Source organism: Cervus elaphus, chromosome X (genome assembly GCF_910594005.1).
Source record: "Cervus elaphus chromosome X, mCerEla1.1, whole genome shotgun sequence".
Classification (NCBI taxonomy): domain Eukaryota; kingdom Metazoa; phylum Chordata; class Mammalia; order Artiodactyla; family Cervidae; genus Cervus; species Cervus elaphus.
The window spans coordinates 94,108,688-94,120,294 of record NC_057848.1 but is presented as its reverse complement, the minus strand read 5'-3'; the positions used below and the strand labels follow the sequence as shown (position 1 = coordinate 94,120,294).

Here is an 11,607-nt window from a genome sequence, read left to right as displayed (position 1 = left end):
ACTGATTCTTCTTTCTTATAAATATATTCTAGAAATAATTAATGAAATGTTTGCGCTGTTGTGGGACTATGGTTCTTCTTGCTTCTTCTGTCTGTCCTCTGATGGAGGAGGCTAAGAGGCTTTTGTAAACTTCCTGATGGGAGGGACTGGTGGTGGGAAAAACTGGATCTAGCTCTACTGGGCAGGGCCTTGCTCAATAAAGCTTTAATCCTATTGTCTGCTAATGGGTGAGGTTGTGCTCCCTCCCTAGTAGTTGTTTGGCCTGAGCAGACCCAGCCCTGGGTCTATGATAGGGTTAATGGTGACTTCTAAGAGGGCTTACACCAAGAGGGACCATTCCAGAATGCTGCTGCCAGTGCCTCCATCCCTGTGGTGAGCCCCTGCTGATCCACGCTGCCACAGGAGACCCTCCAACACCAGTAGGCAGTTTTGGTTCAGTTTCCTATGGGAGTCACTGCTCCTTCCCTCTGGGTTTTGGTGTGCACAAGATTTTGTATGTGCATTCCAAGATAGGAGTTTCTGTTTCACCCAGTCCTGTGGATATTCCCAATTCCTTTGTTGGATCCCCAGGCTGGGAAGCCTGATGAGGGGTTCAGAGCCTTCACAACAGTGGAAGAATTTATTTAGTATTATTGTTCTCCAGTTTGTGGGTCACTCATCCAGAGATTTTATCATGATTGTGCCCCTCTTACCATCTCGCTGTGGCTTCTTCTTTGTCTTTGGACCTGGATATCTGTTTTTGGTGTGTTCTACCATTTGTTAAATAGTTGGCTGCGATTTTGGTGCTTTCATGAGGAGATGAGCACAAGTCCTTCTGTTTCACCATCTTGAACTGGAAGCCAGAAATAACAACTAATTATATGGAGATAAAGTGAAGTCAAAGTTGTTCAGTCTTTGCGACCCATGGACTATAGAGTCCATGGAAATCTCCAGGCCAGAATACTGGAGTGGGTAGCCATTCCCTTCTCCAGGGGATCTTCCCAACTTAGGGATTGAACCCAGGTCTCCCACATTGCAGGCAAATTCTTTACCAGTTGAGCCACCAGGGAAGACAACGGAGAGAAAGGTAGAATAGAGTTTCTCTGTGTTGGAGTGGATTTACAGATAAGCAAGGGGTGGATGTTATAGTGATCCATTTGGTAATAGAATAGGAAACATAAGTAGAAACTCATGTGTGCAATTTAATATAAATACAGATAATTATATATAGAAATATTTATAAGTATCTGTCTGTACAGTTTAGCTTACACACATACATACTTTTTTGCTTTTACAGCTGAAGAGGCTTAAAAAGTGATACTCCAGTAGCAAAGACCATGCTTAGTTCTAAGATCTTGCTTTATTTTTACTTTTATCTATTTATTTTATTGGGATATAATTGCTTTACAAAATTGTGTTAGTTTTTGCTGTTCAATGAAGTGAATCAGCTATAAGCATACCTATAGTTCCACCCTCTTGTACCTTCCTCCCATATTCTTCCCATTCCACCCATATAGATCATCACAGAGCAGAGCTGAGCTCCCTGTGCTATACACCAGCTTCCCGCTAGCTATCTATTTTACACACAGTAGTGTATATATGTCAATCCTACCCTTTCAATTTGTTCCACCCTTCCCTTCCTTCCTCTCAGGTCCACATGTCTGTTCTCTACATCTTGCCCTGCAAATAGGATCATCTATACATTTTTGTAGATTACATACATAGGCTTTAATATGTGATATTTGTTTCTCTCTTTCTGACTTAACTTCATTCTATATGAGAGACCCTAGGTTTATCCATATTGCTAAAAATGATCCAATTTCATTCCTTTTTATGGCTGAGTAATATTTCATTGTATATATGCACCATAACTTCTTTATCCATTCATCTGTTGATGGACATTTAGATTGGTCCCATGTCCTTTCTATTGTAAATATTCCTGCAATGAACACTTGGGTATATGTATATATTTGAGCTATGATTTTCACAGAGTAGATGCCCAGTAGTAGATTTACTGGGTCTTACAGTAGCTCTATTTTTAGATTTTTAAGGAACCTTCATACTGTTCTCCATAGCGACTGTGTCAATTTGCATCCCCATCAACAGTGGAAAAGGGTTCCCTTTTCTACACACTCCTTCCTGCATTTATTTATTGTTTGGAGATTTTTCGATGATTGCCATTCTGATCACTGTGAGGTGATACCTCACTATAGTTTTGACTTGCATTTCTCTAATAATGAGAGATGTTGAGGATCCTTTCATGTGTTTTTTGGCCAGCTGCCTGTATATTTTAGAGATTAATTTTTTGTCAGTTGCTTCATTTGCAAATATTTTCTCTTATTCTAAAGGTTGCCTTTTTGTCTCATTTATGGTTTCCTTTGCTGAACAAAAGATTTAAAGTTTAATTAGGTCTCATTCATTTATTTTTGTTTTTATTTTAATTACTCTAGGAGGTGGGTCAAAAAGGATTTTTTTTATGATTTCTGTCAAAGTTGTGTTCTGCCTATGTTTTCCTCTGAGAGTCTTATACTGTTTGGCCTTATAATTAGGTATTTAATCCATATTGAGTATATTTTTATGTTTAGTATTAGAAAGTATTTTAATTTCACTCTTTTACATGGAATTGTTTAGTTTTCTCAACACCACTTATTGAAGAGGCCGTCTTTTCTTCATTATATATTCTTGCCTCCTTTGTCAAAGGGTAGATCGCCATAGCTTCGTGGATTTTTCTCTAGGCTTTCTATCCTATTCCATAGATCTATATGTCTGTTTTTGTGCCTGTACCATACTGTCTTGATTACTGTAGCTTTGTAGTATATTATGGAGTAAGGGAGTTTGATTCCTCCAGCCCCGCTTTTCTTTCTCAAGTGTACTTTGACTATTTGGGGCCTTTTGTGTTTTCATACAAAGTGTAATTTTTTTTTTTTTTTTTGGTCCTAGTTCTATGAAAAGTGCTATTGGTAACTTGAGAGACATTGCATTGAATATGTCGATTGATTTGGATAATACAGTTATTTTCACAAAGTTAATTCTTCCAATCTAGGAGCATGGTATATCTTTCTATTTGTTTTGTGTCATCTTTGATTTCATTCATCAGTGTCTTATAGTTTTCTGAATACAGGTCTTTTGTCTTCTTAGGTAGGATTATTCCTAGGTATTTTAGTCTTTTTGTTGCAATGGTAAATGGGGTTGTTTCCTTAATTTCTCTTTCTGATCTTTTCTTGTTAGGTTGTATAGGAATTTAAATGATTTCTGTATATTAATTTTGTATCCTGAGACTTTACTAAAAGGATTGATTGGCTCTAGTAGTTTTCTGGTGACATCTTTAGGATTTTCTATGCATAGTATCACAACATCTGCAAATAATGACAGTTTTACTTTCCTTCCAATTTGGGTTATTTTTATTTCCTTTTCTCTCTGACTTCCATTGCTAAAACATCCAAAAGTATGTTGAATAATAGTACTGAGAGTGGGCACTCTTGTCTTATTCCTGATCTTAGAGGAAATTCTTTTAGTTTTTCCCCATTGAGAATAATGTTTGCAGTTGATTTGTCATATATGGCCTTTATTATGTTGAGGTAGGTTCCCTCTATGCCAATTTTTTTGGAGAGGTTTTTTTTTTATTTTGGTCTAAATGTATGTTGTATCCATTTTGTATAAATGGATGCTGAATTTTGTCAAAAACTTTCTTTTTGCATCTATTGAGATTATCATAATATTTTATACTTCAATATGTTAATATGGTATACTGCATTGATTGATTTTCCTTACATCCCTGGGTAAACCCCACTTGATCATGATGTGTGATCCTTTTAATGTGTTGTTGGATTCTGCTTGCTAGAATTTTGTTGAGGATTTTTGCATCTACATTCATCAGTGATATTGGACTATAACTTTCTTTCTCTTTTGATAGATTTGTTTGGTTTTGGTATCAGGGTGATGGTGTCCTCATAGAATTAATTTGAGGGTGTTCATCTCTCTGCAGCCTTTGCAGAGTTTGAAAAGTGTAGGCATTAGCTCTTCTTGCCTCTTGATGAAAATGAAAGAGGAGAGTGAAAAAGCTGGCTTAATACTCAACATTCAGAAAGCTAAGGTCATGGCATCCAGTCCCATCACTTCATGGCAAGTAGATGGGGAAACAGTGAGAAATTTTATTTTGGAGGGCTCCAAATCACTGCAGATGGTGACTGCAGTGATGAAATTAAAAGATGTTTGCTCCCTGGAAGAAAAGCTATGACCAACCTAGACAGTATGTTAAAAAGCAGTGACATTACTTTACCAACAAGAGTCCATCTAGTTAAAGCTATGGTTTTTCCAATAGTCATGTATGGATGTGAGAGATGGACTATAAAGAAAGCTGAGCAGTGAAGAATTGATGCTTTTGAACGGTGGTGTTGGAGAAGACTCTTGGGAGTCCCTTGGACTGCAAGGAGATCCAACCAGTCCATCCTAAAAGAAATCAGTCCTGAATATTAATTGGAAAGACTGATGCTGAAGCTGAAACTCCAATACTTTGGTCACCTGATGTGATGAGGTGACTCATTTGAAAAGACCCTGATGCTGGGAAAGATTGAAGGTGGGAGGAGAAGGGGATGACAGAGGATGAGATGTTTGGATTACGTTACCAACTCAGTGGACATGAGTTTGGGTTAAATCTGGGATTTGGTGATGGACAGGGAGGTCTGGCATGCTGTAATCCATGGGTGACAAAGAGTCGGACATGACTGAGTGACTGAACTAAACTGAGATATTTGATAGAATTTACCTATGGAGACATCTGGCCCTGGGCTTTTGTTTGTTTAAAGATTTTAAATTATGGTTTCAATTTCAGTGCTTATGATTTGTCTTTTCATATTTTCTATTTCTTCCTGGATCAGTCTGGGAAGGTTATGCTTTTCTAAGTATTTGTCCATTTCTTACAGGTTGTTCATTTTATTAGCTTACATTTGCTTTTAATAGTATCTTATAATCTTTTGTATTTCTCCAGTATCAGTTTAAGTTCTCCTTTTTCATTTCTAATTCTACTGATTTGAATCCTCTCCCCTTTTTTATTGATGAGTCATACTAATGGCTTGTCAATTTTTTTTCTTGAAAAATTAGCTTTTAGTTTTATTGATCTTTGCTATTGTTTTCTTTGTCTCTATTTTATTTATTTCTGATCTAATATCTATGGTTTCTTTCTTTCTATTAACTTTGGAGTTTCTTTGTCCTTCTTTCTTTAATTGCTTTAGGTGTAAGGTTATATTTTTTTTAAGGTTAAGTTGCTTATGTGAGATTTTTCTTGTTTCTTGAGGTAGGATTGTATTGTTATAAACTTTCTCTTAGAACTGCTTTTGTTGCATCCAATAGGTTTTGGGTCTTCATGTTTTCATTGCCATTTGTTTCTAGAAAATCTTGGTTTTTAATACCATTCTCAAAAAAAAAAAAAAAAAAAAAAGACCAAGGATCCTTGGAGAATTGGTTGATTCTAAGAGTGAGGAAGGAAAAGTACATGATGTGCCTGGAGCATCTTGCAGGGCCAAAAGTTAAAGATTTACTCAATAGTAAATCAATAAAGTACATTAATAAGAGCATACCAAAGGTATAAATAAGCTCACTGAAAGAATTCTCAAACACCAATGGTGGAACAATTTGAATAATACAACAAATTAGGAATAGATTCCACCTTAAAGTATAAAAGAAGTCTCCATGATTCCAAACAAATATTTAAAAATGATCAAATTAATAAATGGAGGAAATAAAGCAAAGCTTCCACACAGTTAAATTCCAAATATTGTATTCTGATTATCCACCCTAAAGGAGGAGAACACAATTCCTCACTCCTTAGGAGTTGGCTATGCATAATAACTTCTTGAAGACCACAATAAGGGAGGGAGCAGAGAGTAATTCTAAAGTGAAGAAAATTAACAAATACTACTTCAGCAAGATGATCAAGATCAACATCAATAATCATATAAACCATTTTGATAGCATCTGCTTTTGATATGATGTGAAGAGAGTGACATTTTATCTCTGTTATCTGCTCCCCCATACTAAACACAGTATTTCAGTGCGATTATAATAAGAACATCAGACAAATTCTAACTGAGACAAATTCTATAAAATACCTGATCAGTACTCTTCAAACTGTCAATATTATCAAAATAAAGAAAAGTCTGGGAAATAGTCACAGTCAAAAGAAACCTATGGAGACACTATAACTAAATGTAATTAATATCTTAGATGGGATCCTGTAAGTAAAAAAAAAAAGGGTATTAGGAAAAAGAGGAAGAAATCTAAATAAAGTAATAATGTATCAGTGTAGATTCATTAATTGTTACAAATAAGATATTAATAATGAGAGAAACTGAAGTTGCAAAGTATGGAACCTCTATGTATTACTTCACGCTTTCTTGTAAATCTAAACTTTGTTACAATAAAAGGTTTATTTAAAAAATTTTAAGCAAGAATTTAATAGAGGCCATCATGGTTGTAAAAAAGAATACATTCTGCAGGAAAATATATAGATATCTAAATATGTAGATATGAAAATCTATTTTTAATAAAAACAAGAGAATGATAGAATGATAAATATAAGAATATGAAAGTGATTATCTCTTTTGGAGGAAGCGAAGAGACATTGAGAGATACATATAGCTAGATAAAGATATTGTTCATATTTTACCTCTCTTATCTGTGGTGAATTTACAGGCTTTCATTGTATCAGAACAAATATGTACAGATGTAGATGATTCATCCATTTATATATACATACCTGTGAAATAAAAGAAAATCATATCACAGATCAATGCTGATAGAGCAGCATGAACAAGAAGTCTAATTCTACATGACTAACATCAATCAATAAATAAGTGAAGTGAGATATTAGCCATGCATTGGACCTCTAGGGCAAAGGTTAATTTATAAAGAGTCCTATTTCTTAGGACTTGTCATGGATGTGTGGGAAAAAAAATGAGGAAAAAAATATGATTGAAATATTGAAATCATAAGGTTATTAAGAAATGAAGAGCCAAGTTTTAGAAGTATGAGTGTATGCAATTCATGTTTTCCCAGTGTTGTATCTAAGGATTTCTGATAAATTTGAGGCTATAAAAAAGGGGGAATATACTAAAGAGAGATAAATTTGGAGTTAATAACAACCAGGAGAGAGGCAGTATAGAATTAATTCTGGGAAACTGAGTTTGAGGACATTTAATAGCTAGAGATCCTTGAGAAAAAGAATAGCTGTTGGATACTGAGAGAAAAAAAAATCAACTCAATGATCACAATAGAATTCTCCCAGAAAACTTTTTTTTTTTTTTTTTGCTGCTATTGGAGAAAGTTAAACCAGAGGAACCAAAGAACAACTGGGTTGCTGTGTACAAAGACTGAATCAAATGAGTGTCAAAATTCTACTGAGATGGATCAAGGAATTTATAAGACTGAAAAATTCAAAATAACAATTTTTACCTTTCTATTCTCCCCACTCTTCCTTATATTTTTGCCTAAACTGATGAATGTTGAAAACTTCAATACTTTGGCCACCTGATGTGAAGAATTAGCTCATTTGAAAAGACTCTGATGCTGGGAATGATTGAAGGCAGGGGGAGAAGGGGATGACAGAGGATGAGATGGTTGGATGGCATCACCGACTCAATGGACATGAGTTTGAGTAAGCTCTGGGAGTTGGTGATGGACAAGGAGGCCTAGCATTCTGCAGTCCACGGGGTGACAAAGAGTCAGACACAATTGAGCAACTGAACTGAACAGTGGGGAGGGGGCTATCCTGGTTAGTTCCTAAAAAGGAAATCTGTGTCCTTAAGGGCCTGTGATGACTGTGATACCACTGATTCAAAGCTGACTCAAAGAAGGACTGAAGGATCAAAGTCTGTGAGGAAGACCTGAAACTTTACTATTATATTTTTGAACTCAATTACCTAAAAGTCTGTCTTAAAAAAATATTCAGTAAAATCTAGAAATAATTCAATTTTGGGTCCTCTGGAATATGCATCAAATCATAATGATAGCAAAAGTGTAAAAAAAAGAAAAAAAAGAAACAATAACCTTTCTAACAAAAGGCTAGAAAGAATAAAAAGATGAAGAGAGCTAACTCATCATACGGAGTCAAAATTTTATCCTTTGGTGCTAGGTACATAATAGGAGTTTACTAAATATTAATTAAATCATTCAGTCTTTGGAGTTTTATTCACAGAAGTAAACAGAGACAGATTCATTTGCTCTTATATTTGTTCCACCTTTAAGAATAAGAGTTTTATGTTTTCCCACTATGTATTGCATATAAGAATTTGTTTAAGTGATCATATATCCTTTCTTTGGCAGAATACCCATAATTTCTTTGAACTAGAGTACCTATTTTATAACTTCTGATTGCAGTTTGGTTGCCTAAATCAACCTTTATTAGTTTAAAGTGTGGGTGTGCCATACACATAACAGTTGTCTCCTTATTCAAACCAGATGCTCTTCATTGAATTGAGGTACTTTTAGACAAAACTTGCCAATGTAGCTATTAAGTATGACTAAGAGCCCTCAATCTTTTTACATTGGAAATTCCACATATGGAAGCAAAATAAATTCCTTTTCAATCCCTTTCTTTTCCCACTTGCCTATAGTGAATCTTGAACAGACTTTAGAAGTGGTTATTTTGTCATCATTTATTAAAGCTGGCCATAGCACAGTATTTTCTGAAAAAATGTGCTTTCTAAAATCCTATTATGCCCTAGGCACTTGGGCCGCCTAGAAGGCATGAGTCAGAGACCCTTCCCATCTGTACTTTGACTAAGGAAGTCCTAAGAGAAATTCAGAAGGATGACTAAATCATGATTGATTTAGTGGTTATATATGCAGACAGATGTTGGTCTGTTAATTTTATATTGAAACAGAAGGCTCAGACACGCTTACTTAAAATCTGACATTTTATTCTTAAAACACTCTGAAGAGTTTAAAAATTTGTCAACAGTTTTATAATCTTCAGCATGGACTCAAAACCTAGAAGCACTCTCTGAAATGACATTTCCTTTTGGCTTTTTCTAGACTGACTATCAATTTATATGGGGGGATCATGGCAAGAAGTTGTCAACTGATCTAACAAATTCATATGTCATGTTTTACTACAGCTCTGGTTTCAAGAATGTACAAATAATTTCCCTTTAAAGGAAAATGACAAATTTTCCTTATGTTTCTTCTTCCCTCAAAGGAAAGCCATAACCTGTGTAAAGTGACAGATTCAGAAACAAACAAGCAAAAAACAGAAAAGGGACTGGACACCATTTTGTAATATATGTAATAGGCAAAATACTATTTTTTAATCACCCCACTAGTTTTTCTAAGTTGGCCATTGTATTAATTTATCAGTTTAGCAAACTAACAAAAATATAACAGTTTAAAACAAGACCTGTTTTGCAAAAAGTTCAGTAAATCAGAAGTTCAGACACAATATGGTTCTTTGCTCAGGGTCTCATAAAACCAAAATCACTATTTTGGAACAGTTGTAATCCTAACTTGAAGCTTCAGAGAAAAATCTGTCTCTAGCCTCATTTAGGTTTTTGGTAGAGCTCAGTTTCCTGTGGTTGTAGAAGTTTCCATTTCATTGCTGGCTGTAGGCTAGAGGAAGGCTCTCACTTCTTAGGTTTTAGTGTGAACCTTCAAAGACAGCAATGATATGCTAAATTTTCATGCTTTCATCTCTCTGGATTTTGTCTTCTATCAGCTAGAGAAAATGTTTTCCTTTTAAAAGGCTCATGTGATTAGATTTTTAACTCAGAGTCACTAATTAGTAAACTTATTTGCATTTGCAAAATGTATTTTGTCATGTAAAATAATTCAATCATGTGCATTTTATCACATTCATAGTTTAGGAGATTTGAGTGTGGGTTGTTAGGAAGTCATTTTGGAATTCTGTTTACCACAACCATCTACATTAGATCTGGATGACTGCCATTAGAAAAGATTTATTTCTCATGTAGCTAATTGTAACCACTTATTCATTTGTCAAGTAATATACACTGTATTAAAAATGCAACACTATTTGGCACACATTCTAAGAGTTTTTTTATTTTTAATATCTAGATTTTGAATAATTTCAAAGCTCTTTTTGTTTGACAACCAAAGTATAAACATATCACATCCAAATACTATCTCTGTTCTGATTTTAGCTTATTAACTCCTTTATTGCTTTATGTAAGCACTGTACTATGTATATCATATTCATTATGATAGTATGGAATTCACCAGAGAGAAAATCAACACATCAAATAAGAAATCTGAGAAATAGACCCCAAGCATATACATAAACTTTACATATAATAGAGCTGGCATTGCAGATGAGCACTAAATTCTGCTTCAATAAGTGCTGCTAGGCAATCGGTCATTTATTTTGAAAAATAAAATGAAATCAGTTCTCTCACCTAAAGCCAAACATGGATACCAATTCCATTTTTAATAATGACTTACTTGTATGAAACTAAATTTCGAAGCTTTCAAATGAAACAAACAAACAAACAAAAAAACCCAAAAAAACTGTACGACCTTGCAATGAAGAAGGTTTCATAAATGAGACAAAAATAGGGCTAATCATAAAGGAAAATTTAGGTAAATTGAGCCTTTTTTTTTTTTCTAAAACTACCATTTAATAGAAAAACTGTAATCAGTTTTTAAAAATCCAGATTTATGTCAGAACTATCCTGGAATCGAATCTCAAATTTGAATAAAGTTACTACTGTAAAAAAAAAAAAAAAGAAGAAGAAGAGGAAAGAAAGAAAAAAAAAATGCCCAAATGCTTTTTTTCTCCAGAGCTCCAGATGTGTTTCTAATGAGCAGCCACTTTTAAAAAGAACTGGACTATATGATGGTCTTTTACTTTTTCAAAGCAGAGCAGAAATTAAAGTTGGTTTTGAATTTTTCAGGAAGATGCCAGTTATAAATTATTTCTTCATCGGAAATCACATGATGTTCCAATGCTTTGAGAGGCCATATACTGTTGACAAGAACATGTCTATATCCTTTTTCTAAGGCTTACTGTACAATCAAACATAGGGAGGACAATGAAGCTTGAACAGGCGAATAGCATATGTATGTTCTTTAACTCTGCAAACCCACTATCATGTAGATAGAGAAAGGCTAGTTTCTTCAATTGTCCCAAAAATTTGGTACCTGGTAGACTGTTACCTGATTTCCATGAAGATTAAGTTTGATTAATTTTATACAACATTGAAGTGGACAAATATCTGCTTGAGAAGATGCATACTCTAAGAAAGATACAAGATTGAAAAATTTCCATAGATTTTTATATGAAGGCCACTGAAACCTCACAGAAATGATCTTTTTGATCTTCTATTATATTTTCATTATAGTGAATCCATTCCCTGTGATTGGTTTGCTCTTCTATGATTGTTCCATGAAACATCAGGTCTACTGGGCTGCAAGACCTTATGACTTGGGGAAAAGGGTCCCAGACCCTGCACTGTACAACAAATCACTAGATGGCCATATCCATTCCAGAGACCATTGTTAGGGTAATGGGGCCTAAATTGAGTCTTAAATTTAAAATAGCATAATAAAAAATAAAGTGACAACCAGAAAGTTTATATTTCCAACAAATTATCAGCTAAAGGATTATTAATATTAATAACT

General features: G+C 34.4%; 1 pseudogene; it reads right to left on the bottom strand.

Annotated features, from left to right (window-relative positions):
* Positions 1 to 10,830: 10,830 nt before the first annotated feature.
* LOC122689324 lies at positions 10,831 to 11,380 on the bottom strand (annotated as a pseudogene).
* Between the last annotated feature and the right edge of the window lie 227 nt (positions 11,381 to 11,607).